This window comes from Panthera leo, chromosome B1, assembly GCF_018350215.1.
Source record: "Panthera leo isolate Ple1 chromosome B1, P.leo_Ple1_pat1.1, whole genome shotgun sequence".
In the NCBI taxonomy this organism is placed as follows: Eukaryota; Metazoa; Chordata; class Mammalia; order Carnivora; family Felidae; genus Panthera; species Panthera leo.
Genome location: NC_056682.1, coordinates 62,410,468 through 62,428,332, shown reverse-complemented (window position 1 = coordinate 62,428,332; position 17,865 = coordinate 62,410,468). Strand labels below are relative to the sequence as shown.

At 36.4% G+C, this 17,865-nt stretch overlaps 2 long non-coding RNA genes across 2 annotated transcripts in view; both read right to left on the bottom strand.

Annotated features, from left to right (window-relative positions):
* LOC122216935 overlaps positions 1-16,822 on the bottom strand; it is a 79,306-nt gene extending 62,484 nt beyond the window's left edge. The window contains exons 1-2 of the long non-coding RNA XR_006201197.1: positions 16,681-16,822; positions 5,742-5,823 (exon numbers count right to left, since the gene is read on the bottom strand). This is a non-coding gene — a long non-coding RNA (uncharacterized LOC122216935). The remainder of the gene's footprint in view (positions 1-5,741; positions 5,824-16,680) is intronic.
* Positions 9,305-12,677, bottom strand: LOC122217727. Its single transcript, XR_006201647.1, has 2 exons — positions 12,589-12,677; positions 9,305-9,456 (listed from the first exon to the last, which is right to left on the bottom strand). It is a non-coding gene; the product is annotated as an uncharacterized LOC122217727 (long non-coding RNA).
* Positions 16,823-17,865: the final 1,043 nt, after the last annotated feature.

The following is a 17,865-nucleotide window of genomic DNA, read 5'->3' as shown; positions in this document are numbered from 1 at the left end:
ATAGAAAACTTATGTATAGTTATTATATATTCCATATCTAACTACTTCAATATCTGAAGTCCTTAAAGACAATTGTTTCTGACATCTGCTGGCCATTACTCTTGTGGCTTATTTCTTCTTCTTTTTTTTAAGTTTATTTATTTATTTTAAGAGAGAGAAAGAGAGACTGAGAATGCATGCATGCAAGTGGGGAAGGGGCAGAGAGAGGGGGACAGAGAGAATCCCAAGTGGGCTCCACACCATAAGCACGGGGCTCAAACCTACGAACCACAAGATCATGACCTGAGCTAAAATCAAGGGTCGGACACCTAACTGACTGAGCTACCCAGGCACCCCTGTGGCTTATTTCTTCTAACTCTTTGTGATACTTTTATTTTCAACTTGTATTTTCTTGATCTTAATTTGTAGAGATTCTGTAGGACTCACAGGTCACGTTTTCCTCTGACTCTACCAGGGGTCTGGGACAATAAAAACCTGGAAATTAATTTAATTCTCTGGACAAGTGATTTTTATATGCAGACATAGCTATCAATTGATTTTGTTAAAATTTAAGGGAAAATAACATACATATATACATTTGAAAAAAAAATTCTTTAACTCATTGTTCCAGTTTGCTCATTATAATGGTCAGAGGTAAAACCAAAACAAAAAACCAAAATACGTTTTTTTCTCTTCAGTTGAAATGTTCATGCAAACAAGATTATGGATTGTGACCTTTGTCCATAACATGTTTACATACGGCAAAAGGAAAGCTTGAAAGAGTTGGAAAATCAGAAAATGTTGACTATGTGTATAATTATTGACAGATCTTGTGTAGCTTTCTAATTAGGACTTAATTCTACAGGATTTTATTTTGGTTATCTAAACTATAGACACAAATGTATTACTTACTTTTTTTTTAATATTTATTTATTTTTGAGAGAGAGAGAGACAGAGCATGAGTAGGAGAGGACCAGAGAGAGAGGGACACAGAATCGGAAGCAGGTTCCAGGCTCTGAGCTGTCAGCACAGAGTCCAACGCAGGCCTTGAACTCATGAACTGAGAGATCATGACATGAGTCAAAGTCAAACGCTTAACTGACTAAGCCATCCAGGCGCCCCAAATTTATTCAGTTTTAGCCAGTTCTTTTCATTTATACTTCCATGAGATTTAGATAATGGAAAGCAAAAACATGAGAGGCACTACATGTCAATGAATATGCCATCACAAACTTGGATAAGAAACTTGGAAGGAAGGAATTTAAAGCCAATGATGGAAATTAGATGTTACTACGTTTACTTCGTCATTGATGACTTTCACCAACCAAAGTTCTTCATATATCTTTTCTACACAAATAAGGTAAAACTGTATTTCATATCAAATGATTGTATGACTAATTCATAAGTGTGATTCTCTAGTTCTGTTTAATTGCCCTATGGGAAACAGGTTAACATTGTCAACACCATCTTTTTAATGAACACTGTGATCTATTGCAAATGCAAATTATGGTCATCTGCGGGAAATAATTTATTTTATTTATTTTATTTTATTTTTAAAAATTTAATGTTTATTTATTTTTGAGAGAGAGAGAGAGAGCAAGGAAGGGAGAGAGAGAGAGGGAGACACAGAATCTAAAGCAGCTCAAGGCTCTGAGCTGGCAACACAGAACCCGATGCGGGGCTGGAACTCACAGACCACAAGATCATTACCTGAACCGAAGTCAGATGCTTAACCGACTGAGCCACCCAGGTGCCCCTGTGGGAAATAATTTATAAGTGTATGAGCTAGAATTTTTTTATTTGTTTTAAAGAAAATGAATTCACTTTGAGAATGAAATCATCCTGTTTATTCCTCTTCATTTCAAGATTTAAGTGTGAAATTTAACTTGCCCTCTCTTCCATTATTCATAGCGCATGTGAGCATGACGTATAAACCTTCCAGCAATTGGATCAAAGTCCTAGGTAGAAAGCACATATAGATGTGTGTAATGTGCATGTGTATCACACAGAAGTATGTTTTAGAAATCCAATGATGATGGGGCACCTGGGTGGCTCAGCCAGTTGAGCAACAACTCTTTTTGTTGTTGTTGTTGTTGTTAGTTTTTTTAATGTTTATTTTTATTTTTTAGAGAGACATAGAGACAGAATGCAAGCAGGGGAAGGGAAGAGAGAGAGGGAAACACAGAATTCGAAGCAGGCACCAGGCTCTGGGCTGTCAGCACAGAGCCCGATGCGGGGCTCCAACTCACAAAATGCAAGATCATGACCTGATCTGAAGTCAGAGGCTCAAGTGACTGAGCCACCCAGGTGCCCCTAGCATCCAACTCTTGATTTTGGCTCAGGTCATGATCCCAGGCTTGTGAGATCAAGCCCCACATCAGGTGCTGCCCTGAGTGTGGAGTCTGCTTGGGATTCTCTCCCTTTCTCTCTCTCTCTCTCCCTCTGCCAACCCCGCCTCTCTCCCCAGCTTGCATGTGCTCTCTCTCTCTAAAAAAATAAAAATAAAAATAAAAATAAAAATAAAAGAAATGCAATGATGATTTTGACTTACTCATTTGACACTTCAGAACAGAGTCTTGCATCTCTGCCTGACTTGTATAACCTAGAATGCCTTCTCCTACAAGTATCCTGAGGTTTCATCTACACTGGCTAAACAGCTAAAAAAAAAAATCACTAACTTTTAATAAAAGGACTTCAAAAGTTCAGGCAAATTTCCAGGAAGGTTAATTCAATGCTCACCAAGGTCATCAAAGACCAAGGTTTTTTCACCTCTTGTGTCTGATATCCTTACTTTTAGCTTCCTCCTAAAGTTTTGGGAAACTGCAGCTGCTCCAGATATCCCTTTTGAACATGAAAATACCAGGCGGAAAAGAGGAATGACTTTTCCTGTGACTTTCTCTAGGATAGAGGGAACATTTCTTATAAGGCAGACATCGTTCTTGTCTTATTGACAGGATGAAACAGTGCTCATTCCTGAATTGGTCATTGGCAAGGAGATGAGGGTTAATCTTGCAACATTCGGGCTCACTCTGAAATCAGAGGATGGTGTCAGTTTCCACTGAAGCACTTACATTAGTGGGAAGGTTTTATTAGGAAAGAAGGCAGATGCCTGGATGGCTCAGTCGGTTAAGTGTCCACTTCAGCTCAGGTCATGATCTCATGGTTCGTGGGTTTGAGCCCCGCATTGAGCTCTGTGCTGACAGCTCGAAGTCTGGAGCCTGCTTCGGATTCTGTGTCTCCCTCTCCCTCTACCCTTCGGCTACTCATGTTCGCTGTCTCTTTCTCTCCCTCAAGAATAAATAAACATTAAAAAAAAAGGAAAGAAAAAGGGAGAAAGCAATAATGAGTAGGCAAACAAGTGTCAATTACATCACTGAAATATTTATGTCTTTAGATTTCAGATTGTTACAAGAAAGTCCCTTAATCTTTAAATTAAAACTTCTAATTTATATTCTTTTTTTTTCCTGGTCTAATTTATATTCTTCATAAAGATTTTTAAATGGCCAATATCTGAACAGTTAACTCTCTTGCTATATGATTGAAATAAATTCTTATGACTGGAAAACAGGGTTAATTGGTCCACCAGACAATTTCACAATGAATTGAATCATGGGAATGAAACACCAAAAGTATATTAGCACTCCTCAGCATTGCTATTTTGTCCAGGCAAATGTTCAAATGCAACTGGGACTAAAACCAACCTTATTTTCTAAGCAGAGTATGAATTCTTCTAGAGGAGAAAATAAAGCAGCCATCTTTAAAGGTATGGAAGCATTTGTTTCCAGTCATTAACATCCTTCACGATGCGCACTAGAGAGTAGCTTAGAAAATGTGTCTTAATCTACTGAATGGCAGAATATTAACAAAGAACGAAAGAGCAAAAGTCAAGGGAATGGCTGAAAAATTACATCCAGACAAGTGGAATAATGCACAGCCTCTCAAATCATATTTTAAAGAATACTAAATGACATGGAGGAATATGTATAATGTAATTTCAATTAAAAATTAGGATGCAAACTACTTATTAGGATCCCATCAGCAAACCAATTGGAAAGATGTAGAAATTTTTCATTGTTTTTTCTCCATATTTTATGCTTTCCAAAAGTTCAAAGTTGTGACAGATTGAAGTGTTACCGAGTATTCTCTGTCCTCCTTGTCAAAGAATTGTGCTTTCGCACCCCATCTCTTAGATTACTTGCTTTGATCAACTAAATGTGTGTGGTGTGATGTCTGCTACATTTGAGCAGAAGCTTTGGGACCACTGTGAGCCTCTGTCACTGCTCTCATCTCTCTGCTCTGAGCACGACATGACCAGATAAGGGTCATTTGTCATTCTGCATCCATGAATTAAGAACCCACATGGAGCTCACACGTAACGTATAAAAGACAGAAACCTCCGTCATTAGAACCTATTGATATGTGGGGGCTATTTATTACATCAGCATAACTTAGCAAAATTTACCTAATAAAGAGGTCTTTGGCTTTGTGTTTCCATTCAGAAGAATAATAAATCTAAAATCACACTGAAAAATATGAATGTCTTTTGCAATTACGCCACAGATACTGCTGGGAGGAGGAACATGCCATTGCGTTCTGGACCTCAGGGAGAAGAAACGGAAGAGGATTTATTCCAAGTCCATTTACACAGTCCTGCTGTGCAGTGTTGAAGCTTTCCTTTCTGTTTGATATGAGCATCCTTTATTCTTTTGGTTCTCTGCCTCCTTAGGAATGCTTCCACTATCCCCAAGCAACTATAAATAATCCAACAAAACATCTAGATTGCTGTTCTTCTTCCCTTGTCACCACCTCTCCTCTCCTCTCCTATCCACTTCAGTCTGATCAGGAAGGTCGCCATCACTGTCAAATCTAATGGCCTTACTTAGTGCTCATTTTCTTGTTGTTTTGTTTTGTTTTCCAGCCTTTGATTCAGGTGTGCACCCCTGTCCTTCCTGAAACTTTTTCTCTCTTGGTTCAGGGGCACTGTCATCTTGTCTTGCTTCTTACACTGCTGGGACCATTCCCGTCTGTTCAGTTGGCATTTCTTTATTTTGTCTTCTCTTATATGAACGTGTGTCTTAAGTTCTGTCTTTATAATTCTTTTCCATTCTTTTTTTTTTTTTAACAATGTCTTCTTTGTCACACATATCCTTTTGTGTCAGAGATGCATAGAGGAATGAGCAATGTACCTGTAAGTTGCTTGGATCTTTCTCATCAGGAAACAGTGGCATGGCTATTGGTACATAAATCCTTTGGAAGACTGCACTGCATCTCTGAGATTAGTATAAAATTACACTACAGGAGTTAAACCTGTCTTTGTTCATTAGTGAAAAATCTTCTCATCGGTGAAATTATTCTAAAAATTGTCCCATGGCAATTTTAATATCTAGCCTCATTTTCCAGGGCCTTTTCTGGTATGATATATGATCACTATTTCTCATAAACCACATTCAACAACAAGAAATAGTACTGATCTTGGCAAGATTAATAAGTTATGTAATTGCTTGGGATTCCAAATATGAGTTCATGGACTGTTACATTCGTGTAGAAAAAGAGCCAAAATGTAAGCTAACAATTTTACAGAGCCTGCAGCAACAACACTTATGCTAGAAGATGTTTATTTTCTGTGAAGCAATGAAAGCTTCTGTAAAACTTTGCTTGTTTTCCCAGTTGTTCTATTGGAATCTAATTAATGGGTTTTCCCATCTTAGGTATTTTTTAAAGAAATAAAAATCTTACTCGTAGTCAGAAAAATTCATACTCACCCTGAAGTCATGTATTGTGACCATCCGTCTTCACACACAGAGCTGTCCTGAAGATATGAAATGTATCGTGTTTTAAAGACCCCTAGAGAAAATGATTTTAGAGCTTACTTTTGGTGACTTATTCCAATGACTAAATCCCCTCAGGAAATTATTTCTCATCTAACCTGAATATTTCACAATATGTTTAAATGTTTCCTTTTACTATGTCGTCACTGAAAATGTCTGTAAAGAAACCTGTGTAAACTGAAAAACCATTTTTTAAACTACTCCTTGCCAACTTTCTTTAATCTAACTCAACTTTTTTTTTTTTTAAATAGTGAATCCTAAATCATTTCTGAGATACTCTGAATGCTTTCCAACGGAGGTTCTCGCTTAATCCCCAATGTTTAAGTTATGTGTTACATATATTTGTTTTTTTAATTTACAGTTCTATAATTCAGAATATCCTATGTTATGACCATTTAAATCTACATTATTATAAAATGTGTGCATTTAGTTATGCTTACAAAAAATGATCTTTGAACAAACAAACCCTCCATCAAGTTCATAGCAATCACTGTCAAAACAAAAAGATGGTCTAAGAAAAAAGTTTTTTTCTGTTAATTTTTTTTAACTTCCTGGCTTTTGTGGCTGCTGTTACTCTCCGGCAGGATTATCACAGTGTAACATAAATAGGAGATTAACTTTACAGTCACTCTCCATTCACCATAAAACTTCTTGACCTACTCAAGTCCAGTAGGGTCAGCGTTTTCTTTGGCCAGCTTGAATCTTTGGCTGTGGTACCGTAGGGCTCACGCCATGGAATACTGTCAGCACAAGGGATATCCTTTGGAAAACAACGCAAACTCGCCCTCCTTTTTTTTTTTTTTTTTTGCATACAACTGTAGGGAAACTCTCATTCCTCAATTCATTAATGTCAAAGAGTCTAAAGAAGTTTGTAAGGATAAAGAAAAGCCCTGCTAATTAACCATTGTGTTGCAATCATAATCAAGATTTACAAAGTACTTTTTTGTGCCAGGTAGCACATAGATTGCACAAAAGACAATTTCTGCTGACAAATTTTCTGCCGGCCCTGTATCTCAAGTCTCCATAGGTGGACTCTTTGTGCCAAAGACTTCTGACTAATTAGGAAAATTCAGCAAGCAATTATGAAAATAACGCTCCAAGTCACTTAAGCACGAGGTAGTGTTTTCCTGTTATATTTCAAGTAAACAAAGGGATACTGGTTGATTGTTGGAGAGGAGTTGATTGTAACCTTTGACTCCAAATAATGAGCCTGTTTCTTAATTCCATTTAATGGTTTAGGATTCCAAAGCTATGGAGTTCATTAGGGAAGCAGAGGAAGTAAACACATGGAAAACAGGGAAAGAGAACCATTCACTCCCAAGTGGCTTCCTTTCCCTGACATTAATTTGCAGGTGGACCAAATCCATAGCCACTTCTCATCACATACAGACAAACGAAATAACTTTTAGCTGTCCTCATGCTGTTTTTCATCCTAGAAGCTGGTTGTACATGTGGTCAAATGAACCGACGATGGGAGCGGTGCTGAGGGACTTTGGACTACGTATGAGTGGAATTACTGAGAAGTTGATAGAGACGGATGTTTTCAGTTACAATTTTAACTGGACACAATGGCTTCCCCACAGGAAAGTTCATGGATCCATAAACCTAGTCCACTGCTCCCTTACAGGAAAGGAGCTGTTTATTACTACATCCCATGCCACCTGCTCAGCTATCAAGTGTTCATTTGTTCTCTTGGGAACAACAGGGTGGGGTAGTTACTAGAAACAGGGCTGAAAGCCAGCAAGTATTCCACTTCCAAATTCTGGCTGACTCCTCGAGTGACCTCTGTCTAGTCCTCTCAATAAAGCTAACCACTGCTTGTTTAAAACTGGAGCCAGATATGTACTGCCATGGGAAATATCCACACTTCACTGGTATTTTTTGGGCACAGAATGCATACAAAATTATCCTTGTCACCAATAGGTGTCTATTGGGCATCTTCTATTAATATGTGGTTAATGAGTTAAAGGGCATGTAGTATGTATGCATAGATTTACATATATGCATATAATAAACCGAGTTTTTATCAAGGGATTCCTTTGTACATTGTTTTGTAAAGCTTGTTTTTTGTAAAAAGAATTTAGGTAGATTATGTAAATTAAGAAATTCATGTAATCAATATACATATTTACATAATTAAGAAATTATGCGAATTAATGTACAAATCTATTATGTAAATTAAAGCGCAAATTCCATAAAGTGAATTAGCCCTGTCACAGTTAATTGTTAGGTGTTGTCTATGCTGCGCAAAATCAATTTTAAAGATAACCATCAGTGACAAAAAAAGAATACAAAAGTTCTCCCCACAAAGAGCCAGAAGGCTAACACACAAAATAATTATTATTTTTTTTTGGCTGTTGTTATTAGAAGAGAGCAAGAAAAAGGTACCTGCCCTTTGGACTGTATGTTTGCACGATTAGAATCATGACAGTGTATAATGACAAAATATCCTCTGTACCGTCTAAAGTGCATGACAGCTCCTGGGCATGGTGATATTTCATAAATGGCCCAGGTGGCAGAACCCCTCCCCACCCTCCCAGCAGCAGACCTCACTGGTAGCTGACAATTGAATGTACTATCCTTGACTTCAACAGTTGTCAGAGAGAGACAAAAAAATATTCCAGAAATTAAAGATGTTCGATAGTATGGATGTCCAGACGTAGAATGTGGGGTAAGAGAAATGCTCCTTTCACACTTTAGCAAGCTTTGGGAACAAGGAAGTGATCACTCCAGAGATCCCCAATGGTTTAGAAATACCAAAGCTAACAAAATCTCCCAATATTTGGAAACCCAAACCACCCAGCTTAGATTCTTGAAGAACTTTAATGTTACTGCACTATGCAAGAAAAACAAGTGCAATACCAGTAATAGTGAAACACGATTGGAGGCTCCTAAAACCTCCACTCATGAAAACGGTTAGGGCAAGGAGCTGAGTCCTATCGAGGTAGCTATGGACAGTAGCACTCAGCCGCAGCACCCAACCCCACCAACTCCCAGGACCTCCTGCTACCATAGGAGTCCTGGGTTTTTCAAGTGCTTAATGAAGTAATTAGTTGGAGTTGAAGATGGAAGAGAACAGAACGGTAGGAGCACAAAACATGACAATGTACTGTTAGTTAGAGCCTCTGCTGTCTAGCAGCTAGCTTTTCTATGACTCCGTTCCTTATTTTAAGCATGATATCACCCCAAATATTTTCTTTGTCACAACTATCTCGTTATTGACAGCCTCAGGACAAAGTGCCCAGGAGAGGAGCTATAAAGGAGGAGATCTAAATTGATTTGCAAGGTATACCAGTCTTTTCCTGTCATTTTTTAGGGATGCACATAAGGTGTCAGTTATCTGAGACAGGTCTAAGTTTTGCCTTATGGATGCAATCTGTTCTTTTCATGATTTTGCACATGTGATATCATTGTTCTTTGATATCATCAGATCCCCATCAAGAGTGATATATTAGTCAGCTTGGTCTGTCACAACAAAATGTCACGGAGTGGGTCACTTAAACAATGGAAATTTATTTTCTCACAGTCCTGGAGACTAAAAGTTCAAGATCAAGGTGCCTTCAGGTTTGGTTCCTGGTGAAGACTCTCGTGGCTTGCGGATGGCTGCCTTCTCACTGTGTGCTCACATGGCCTTTGCTTGATGTCTATCCTGGGAGAGGGAATTCAAGAAGGAGGAAGACCTTTGGTGTCTCCTACTCTTTGTATAACGATATCAGTCTTTTTGGATTAGGGCCCCAACTTTATGATCTTATTTAAACTTAATTATCTCCCTAAACATCTATCTCCAAATACAGTCACGTGGGGCTTACGCTTCAACGTATGAATTTGGAGGAGACAATTCAGTCCAAAACACATAATAAATATTGATTAGTATTAATCAGGCATATGCACGGGGCACTGGTATTGTTCAACTAACTTGGTAATACTAGATAATAATTGTGTAGATTAAACTAATTAATAAAATAAGCCAATTGAGAGCATTATGCTAAGTGAAATAAGCCATGCAGGGAAAGACAAACACTGTATGATCTCACTTATGTGTGTAATAAAACAAACAAACAAACAAACAAACAACCAAACAAAAACAACTCCTCTGGAGAGAACAAATTGTGGTTGCCAGAGGTCAGGAAAAAGTATAACCATGGTCAATGTATACAAAATTCCAGTTTTAAGATAAGTTCTGGAGTTGTAATATACAGCATGGTGACTATAGTTAACAATACTGTATTGTGTATTTGAAAGTTGCTAAGAGAGTAAATCTGAAAAGTCTTTATCATAAGAAGAGAAGTTTGTAACTGTGTGAGGTGATTGACAGTAACTAAATTTACTATGGTAATCATTTGCTAATGTGTTATATATCAAATCTTGTTCAATACCTTAAATTGACACAATGTTATATGTCAATTGTATCTCAATAAAGCTGGAAGGTAAGATAAGATAAGATCTCACTTTATGCCATACACAAATCTAACAGGAGACGCTTCATAGTATTTATTGGGATCAAACAGACTGACTTAGAATCCCAATTCTATCACTTACTTGTTATGGGAACTTAGGCAAATAGCTTAAAGACTGAACCCCAGATGTTTCATATGAAAAAGGTTACTATAAGGATTAATTTGAAGTACTTCATATTAAGTGTTTAGCACAATATCTGGCACATAATGTATATCAGTAAATGGTAGTTAATATGAATTATCATTCCTATTATGCTAATGTAAAGATCAAAATCAAATGAACTTTATTAGCAAGTAGACAGTTATCAGAATTCTGTGTTAAGTTGAAACTTGTGTATTCTTCACACTGCCAAGAAGGAATTTTCCTGGTCTGCTTTAGGGTTGTAATTCAGGGCAATGTTCTCTCTCGTGTACCTAAAGCCCCCCAAAGGCTCATAACTTGCCTTAGGCTCAGAGATGGGCAGCTGGCACAGTCCACACAAGATGTCAGATGCTCAGGTGACTTCTTGAGGCTGTACTCTAAGAGAAGAGTCATGGGCCATGACAGACCAGAGTCCTGAGAGACGGGTCAGTGGACAGCATAGAGCTAGTGACCGTTGTATTCTTGAATGTGACACCTAAAATCACATGCACCACACACGCAGGTCGAAACACTGCCTCAGCCCACAGACCAGTATTTGCTTATAAATGTGAGTGAAGATGGATCTTTTGATTTTAAGCTATTAAACCTTCAATTTTGGGCCACATTGGCTTCAGGGTATTTTAAATCTTCCGAGCAAAGCAGTAGATTTGATGTGATCATTTTTAATTACTACTTTTCACACAGCTTTTGACATTTATAAGCAATTTGGTTCTTTCCTAAACATGAGTTTATAGATTTCTCTAGGTTTGGCATTGCCCTTGTTTCTTGGCACAACATTATGTTACTATTTTTAAAAACGAGCGTGACAGTGTAGATACTGAAATGGACACTTTGAGCCAAAACAAAGTTTGCATCCAGTTGGAAGGACCAAGAGGCTGACATTCAAATGTCAATGGATTCCCCTGCTCACTTTTTTTTTTCACATTGAAAGATTTGCTTTAAAATTTGTTATCACATGAAACAATGTCAGTTTGATTTCCAGCATGGGGAATATTCATAAGTGCATTTAATTTCAATTTCAGTTGCCTCTTAATGACTTTATTTTGGAACATATCCTTAAAAATCATGCTATTCAAATAATTTATCTCTTTCAACCTTCCTCCCCATAAAAAATTTAAGAGCACGAGACATTGTAAAAACCCTGTGTTACATAAGGGTGTGGTGGCTATTATTACATAAAATTACTGAAGGTATTTTAATTCCCAAATTGCTTGTCGTCTGGATTATCTATATTTGATTTTTCTCAAGCTAAACTTTATGTCCCTTTAATGGCTCTCAGTGACATTATTATTTAACATGTAACAGGATGATCTTCCAGTTTTTTTTTTCCTTTTCTAAAACCTAAGTTTTTTCTTCTGCTAAAACCTGATAAGGTTAAAAGTTGTATCTGAGTTTATTGGTTTCATAATCAGGGAATTTACTTTTTGCAAAGAGGAAAATCAATATCAGATCCTTTGGAAATGAGTGCAGTGAAATTTTGGCTGGTCATTTTTTGAGAGACCAAGAAAAATGCTGTCAACCATAATGCTAAATTTGGAAGTGCAATGTCGAGCCAACGGGTATTTTAGCAAGGCTGATGCTATACTTGGGAATTTGTCAAGTACATAAATAATATTTCATAGCACATTTGGCTGTGTGCAAAGTAGATACAGAATTTATTCTTCACCCTAACAACGAAAAATACCACACATTTAAAAATGTATTAGGGTGAGTTCCTCCATTCTGTTCTATTTATTTTCATGGTGTTTATTAAGGAAGCACTGAGGCTTCTTTTAAAATGTCATATCTGAGCTAACACCATGGGGTTTTATCCACCACATGAACTTTACTTGTATTCAGACAGCTAATGGAAAAATAAATAATTTAATCTGTACTCCTGGACAGCTATTCCTGTGGGTTAAACCAGCTGCAGGCTGGTCCAATGAGGATTTTTTTTCCAACTGTCCATCCTTAAACACTCACTCCTATCTCTCTCTCTCTCTCTCTCTCTCTCTCTCTCTCACCACTAGCTATTGTTCTTCCAGAGCCTTTGGTGAACACAAGGACAAATGTGCAGGGATCACTGAATGCACAATTATGTCTATGGTGAAAATACAATCCACTGAGGAATGACATTCTATTGTTCCTGGAGACTTAGCATTTTAGAGCTCAGACGTGCCTTGGAAGAACAATTCAGACCCACCTTGCAGGAGCGGACACAGGTTTCAGACAAGTTAAGTCAGACTCTGACTGTTATCTGACCTGGGGTCCTTTCCATTTGTTCCACAGCACCTCTTGCCTGCAAACAGGTTATTTTCATTTCCATGTTGACAAAGAACTATGATCATTTATGGATACTTGCATTGATTTGTTATACCTAACTTTCTGTGTTTGACAGTCATAATTTAAAAAAGAGAAGAGGGTCCTGTTGCCCTCCCACAGATCCAGAGAGTTTTGAAAAGGGATTGGCTTTTTTTTAAATGTTTATTTATTTTTGAGAGAGAGAGAGAGCGCGCCCACAAGTAGGGGAGGGGCAGAGAGAGAGGGAGACAGAGAATCCCAAGCAGGCTCCAAGCTGTCAGTGCAAAGCCTGATGTGGAGCTGGAATCCGTGAACCGTGAGATCATGACCTGAGCCGAGGTCAGACGTTCTACCGACTGAACCACCCAGGCACCCTAGAAAGGTTTACTTTTTAAGAGAAAGACATTTTGTTCCTCTGAACACCCAGAAAAAACCCTAGGTTTGAGGCCCCGTTAAGGAACCCCAACAGTGCTGTCCAGGCACTCTGTGAAATACTCATTTTGGAAACCAGGAAAGCACAGCTGAGCACCATTTGTCCTGGTCTACACGTGGCAAGGAGGAGGAGGAGGAGGAGGAGACCTGTTGACAGACACAGCCTTCCAAGTAATCTGTCACTAATTTGACAATAAAACCTATCGAACATTTTGCATATTTTAAACTGTACAACAACCCATGACTGTTATCATCTTTATTTCATAGAGAAACTGAGTAAACTGTGCAAAATCATACAGCAAGTAGATAGGAGTCAAATTGACCCAGGAAATTCCGTTTCTGAGCCTAAGCATTTAATAGTTTCTCAACGTCTTGCCTTCTGTCTCTAGAACTGGTGACATCAAAAGCCAGCCATGTTCTAAGTAACGTTGATTAGTATCTTTTAGGTTTTAACATCTCTCATAATAAGGAAAGTTTTCCATTATGTTTGCCTTATGACAACATAATTGTAACTAAATAAATCACCCCTTTATAATGTTATGGAATTTAGGCAGTTAAATTAATTGTAGTCCTTCATTTATAACACATTATAACAATTTGTCCATGTAGGACTCTGTTTTTTCTTTAAAATTTTATAATGATTATCTGGGAACTTACTACTCGACTTAAGAACTAGAATGCTACCAATAAGTTATACCTCCACTGACTCCTCCTTCACCCCTACCACCAATTCTATTCCACAGTAACCTTTATCTTGAATTTCATGTTTGTCTTTTTACTTTTTAAAAAGTTTTATCATTTATATGAGAGAATATTTTTTTAAAGCTTTGTTTTTGAATTTTCAGTAGTATCATATTGTATCAATCTTCTAGTAGTGGATATATGGATATAGCTATAGCTCATTAATTTTCCCTTTTGTAAAATCGTTAATTTGAAATATATTGAAATTTATTTATCCATTCTTCTACTGATGGATATATGAATTATATCCAGCTTTTGTTTTTTAATGACATAGTGGTATAAATATTCATACATGTCCTCTGGTGCACATGTCTTCTCAGTTATAAAACTGGGAAAAAGAATGCTGTGTTATAGGATTTGTAAATACTAAAGTCTGCAAGAAAATGCCAAATTGTTTTTTTTTTTTGAAGGAGTTGTACCAATTTACACTCCCACTAGTAATTTATAAGCAAGACCACGGATTTATTTTTCCTTTGAATTTTTTATTGCTAAACTTTGTACGATAATCAAATGGTAGTTCACTGTGGTTTTGATTTGAATTTTGCTAATTTAGCAAAACTGAATTAAAGTTGAACTCTTTAGATTTTAATTGGTTTATGTGTTTACTTTTTAAAATGTTCATTTGTTTATTTTGAGAGAGAGATAAAGAGTGCGTTCAGGAGGGGGGCAGAGAGAGAGGAAAAGAGAGAGAATCCCAAGCAGGTTCTGTGATGCCAGAGCAGAGTCCGATGGGGCTGGAACTCACAAACTATGAGATCATGACCCAAGCCAAAATCAAGAGTCATATGATTAACCAACTGAGCCACCCAGGCACCCCCTTTTTGTTTACTGTTAAGACAAATGTTCCTATCGTTTCTCCTTCTCCTTCTAAGTTGCTTAGTAGGAACTCAGTATGTCGTCTATAGCAACCATTTTGTACTGGTTATTGATGTTTCAGAATCATCTTAGTTATTGCTTTATCCTTTTAAACATTTTCTCTGATTAACAGTTGTTAGTTTTCACGTAGTCTAATTTGCCATTATTTTATATGTAGCAATTTTTATAGCTTATATAAGATTAGATACACATTCCCTAATTTTTAAAAATTTTGCTTTTGATATTTATGTCAAAATTTATTTACAGTTAACATCCATGTAAGCAGTGAGATAAAGGCACATTTTTGTTTCCCTCTCACTGTTAACTATTTTCCCAGCTCAGTTATTTCAATAGCCTCTCCTTTCTTCACTGATCTTCCATGGCACCTCTGACAATATTAACATTCCTTCTATTTTTAGATCTGTTAGGGTCCTTCTACTAGCTTCCACTGGTTAATTTCTTTCTTTCTTAATAAATTTATTGATTTATTTTAATTAATTAATTTATTAATCGTAATTTATTGTTCTACACTCACCTAATTACTATAATTTACAGTGGGGCCAGCTGTCTGGTTGGAAGTCTTTATTTCATTTCTTCCCCCTAGTTTAGATATATTCTGGCAACACTTAATTGGCAACACTTAGTTTAGATATATTCTGGCAACATAAATTTTACAAAAAAGCATGCTGAACTCCATGAAAAATACTATTGAAATTTTAATTGGCGTTCTATGGATTTGTGAGACATTTGGGAGAATTGACACCTTTTTTTTTTTTTAATTATTTATTTATTTATTTATTTATTTAGAGAGCAGAGAGAGGGAGAGCAAGAATCCCAAGCCGACTCCAAGCTGACAGTGCATAAAATCTGACTCAGGACCTGACCCCACGAACTGTGAGATCATGTCGTGAGCCGAAATCAGGAGATGGACATGTTACTGAATGAGCCACCCAAATTGATACCTTTTATGTATTGCTTTCCTAGTCATGGACATGAGCCAACTCTCCACTTTTTAAAGTCTTCTTTAATTCCTTTAAGTCAAATTTTATCCTGTACTTCATCAAGGTCTTGCAACTCTTTTTTTAGGTATGTTCTTTAGGTATGATACTTTGTTTTTGTTGCTAATGTAAATGGTGTTATTTTAAATTATGTTTTGTATTTTTTCCCACTGTATAAAGCTATAATTGACCTTTGTATATTGATTTTATATCTAGCTATCATGCTGACCTATGTTATTATGTGTAATGATTTTTAAAGATTTTATAGATGTATAAAAATATATAATAAATGGACACTAAACAGTAACAATTTTTTTTGCCTTCATTTAATAAGATAATCTTATGTACTTTTCTAATCTGTTGATCTGGTTGAAGACATTTTTTTCTGTTGTTTCTGTTTCATTGTTTCTAATCTGTTGATCTGGTTGAAGACAGATTTTCTAAAATTAAACTAACTTTGTATTCTGGATATAAACTGAGTCTTGGTTTATTATCTTTGTGTATCCACTTGCTGGTTTCAGATTGCTATTATTTTGTTAAGCTTTTCTTTAATAATTGCTATGAATGAAACAGGCTTTCAGATTTCCTTTTTAGTTCTTGCTTCATTGGAAACATGGGAATATATTCCTAGTTTGTTCTCTAGAGAATATATCTAAGATTAGAATAATCTGTTACTTGACAATAATAAACGTATCCCATAAAATGGTTTGATCCTGGTGTTTTCATTGTAGAAAGATTTTAATTATTGTCTCAAGTTTATAATTATGGCACTATTCGAGTTTCCTACTTATTCTTAAATCAGTTTTTGATGTCATATTCTTCTATAAATGTATTCATTTCATCTAATGAATCTAAAGCTTCATCTAAGCTTTCAAATTAATTTACCAAGCTATTGATCAATAACATTGCCTGTTTAATCTCTTGTATCTGTATATCCTTCTTTTAACTATAATCTTACTCATTTATACCTTTGGTCCACAGTTAAGCTACTCCATGGCACTGCTGCCTCAGCATCCATTTTGTTTGGACAAGTGACTTGCAGGGGCCTTGAACTGACATTAGCCCCTGAATAGCAGCCACAGAGTCACAAGCAAATGTAACTTCCTATTATGACTTCTTCAACAGCCCTTGTGATCAGATCAGCTGTCTTCCCTGCCTCCCAGCACCTGAATGTTTATGCACCTCTTATCTGAGACCCCAGTGGAGCTAACTGCACCCCGACTCTTCTGGTTGGAATTGACTAACTCTAATAAAAGACATGTGTCCCAGATCCTGCCTCTTTGTCTACATTTTGCATTAACTTCTCTCAGTTGCCCCTTGAAGGGGGATGTGCATTTCCTCCAGGACCTGTGAGTAACAAACTGCTCTATTTTAATTCTTCTTCTGGTCTGCTCACCATCTGGCACCGTGTGCTCCACTTAACCAATGTTAATTTAACAAAGTCATAACATTTTATTTATATTTTTCCTGAGAAGTCTAAGAAAAATCACCATTTTACTTTTATTGATCTTTTCTAATGTATTTTTTTGTTTTCTATTTCATTGATTTCTCATCATATAGTTATTATTTCCTGCTTTCAAATTCCTTAGAGTTTACTTTATTGTTTTACTCCCCTAACTTCTTAAGTAGGACTGCTTATTAATTTTCAGTCTTTTTTACTTTAAGTACTTAAGGCTACAGTTTTCCTTTGTATCACAACTTGCACTGTACCACCCACCCCAGGTTTCTATATATATATATATATATATATATATATATATATATATACATATATATATATATATATACACATATATATATATTATTTATTCAGTTATCAGTATATTTAATTGTCTGTTATGATATATATTTTTTAATATGTGGATTTTGAGAAGTGTATTATCTAATTTCAAATTTTTGGGAGTTTTAATATTTTTATCTGTTCCTATTACTTTCTAACAAAATTTCCTTGTGATCACAGTGCACGATCTTTTTGAAATCTATTTTCTGATATTTGTTGAGACTAACCTGTATTCTCCTACTTGGTGAATTTTGGGCACTTTTTGCAACTGCCTAAGAAGAATGTGTATTCTCTAATAATGGCATGCAGAATTTTACATATGCCTGTTAGATCAAATTTCTTATTTGTGTTATTTAAATCTTCCTCACCTTTG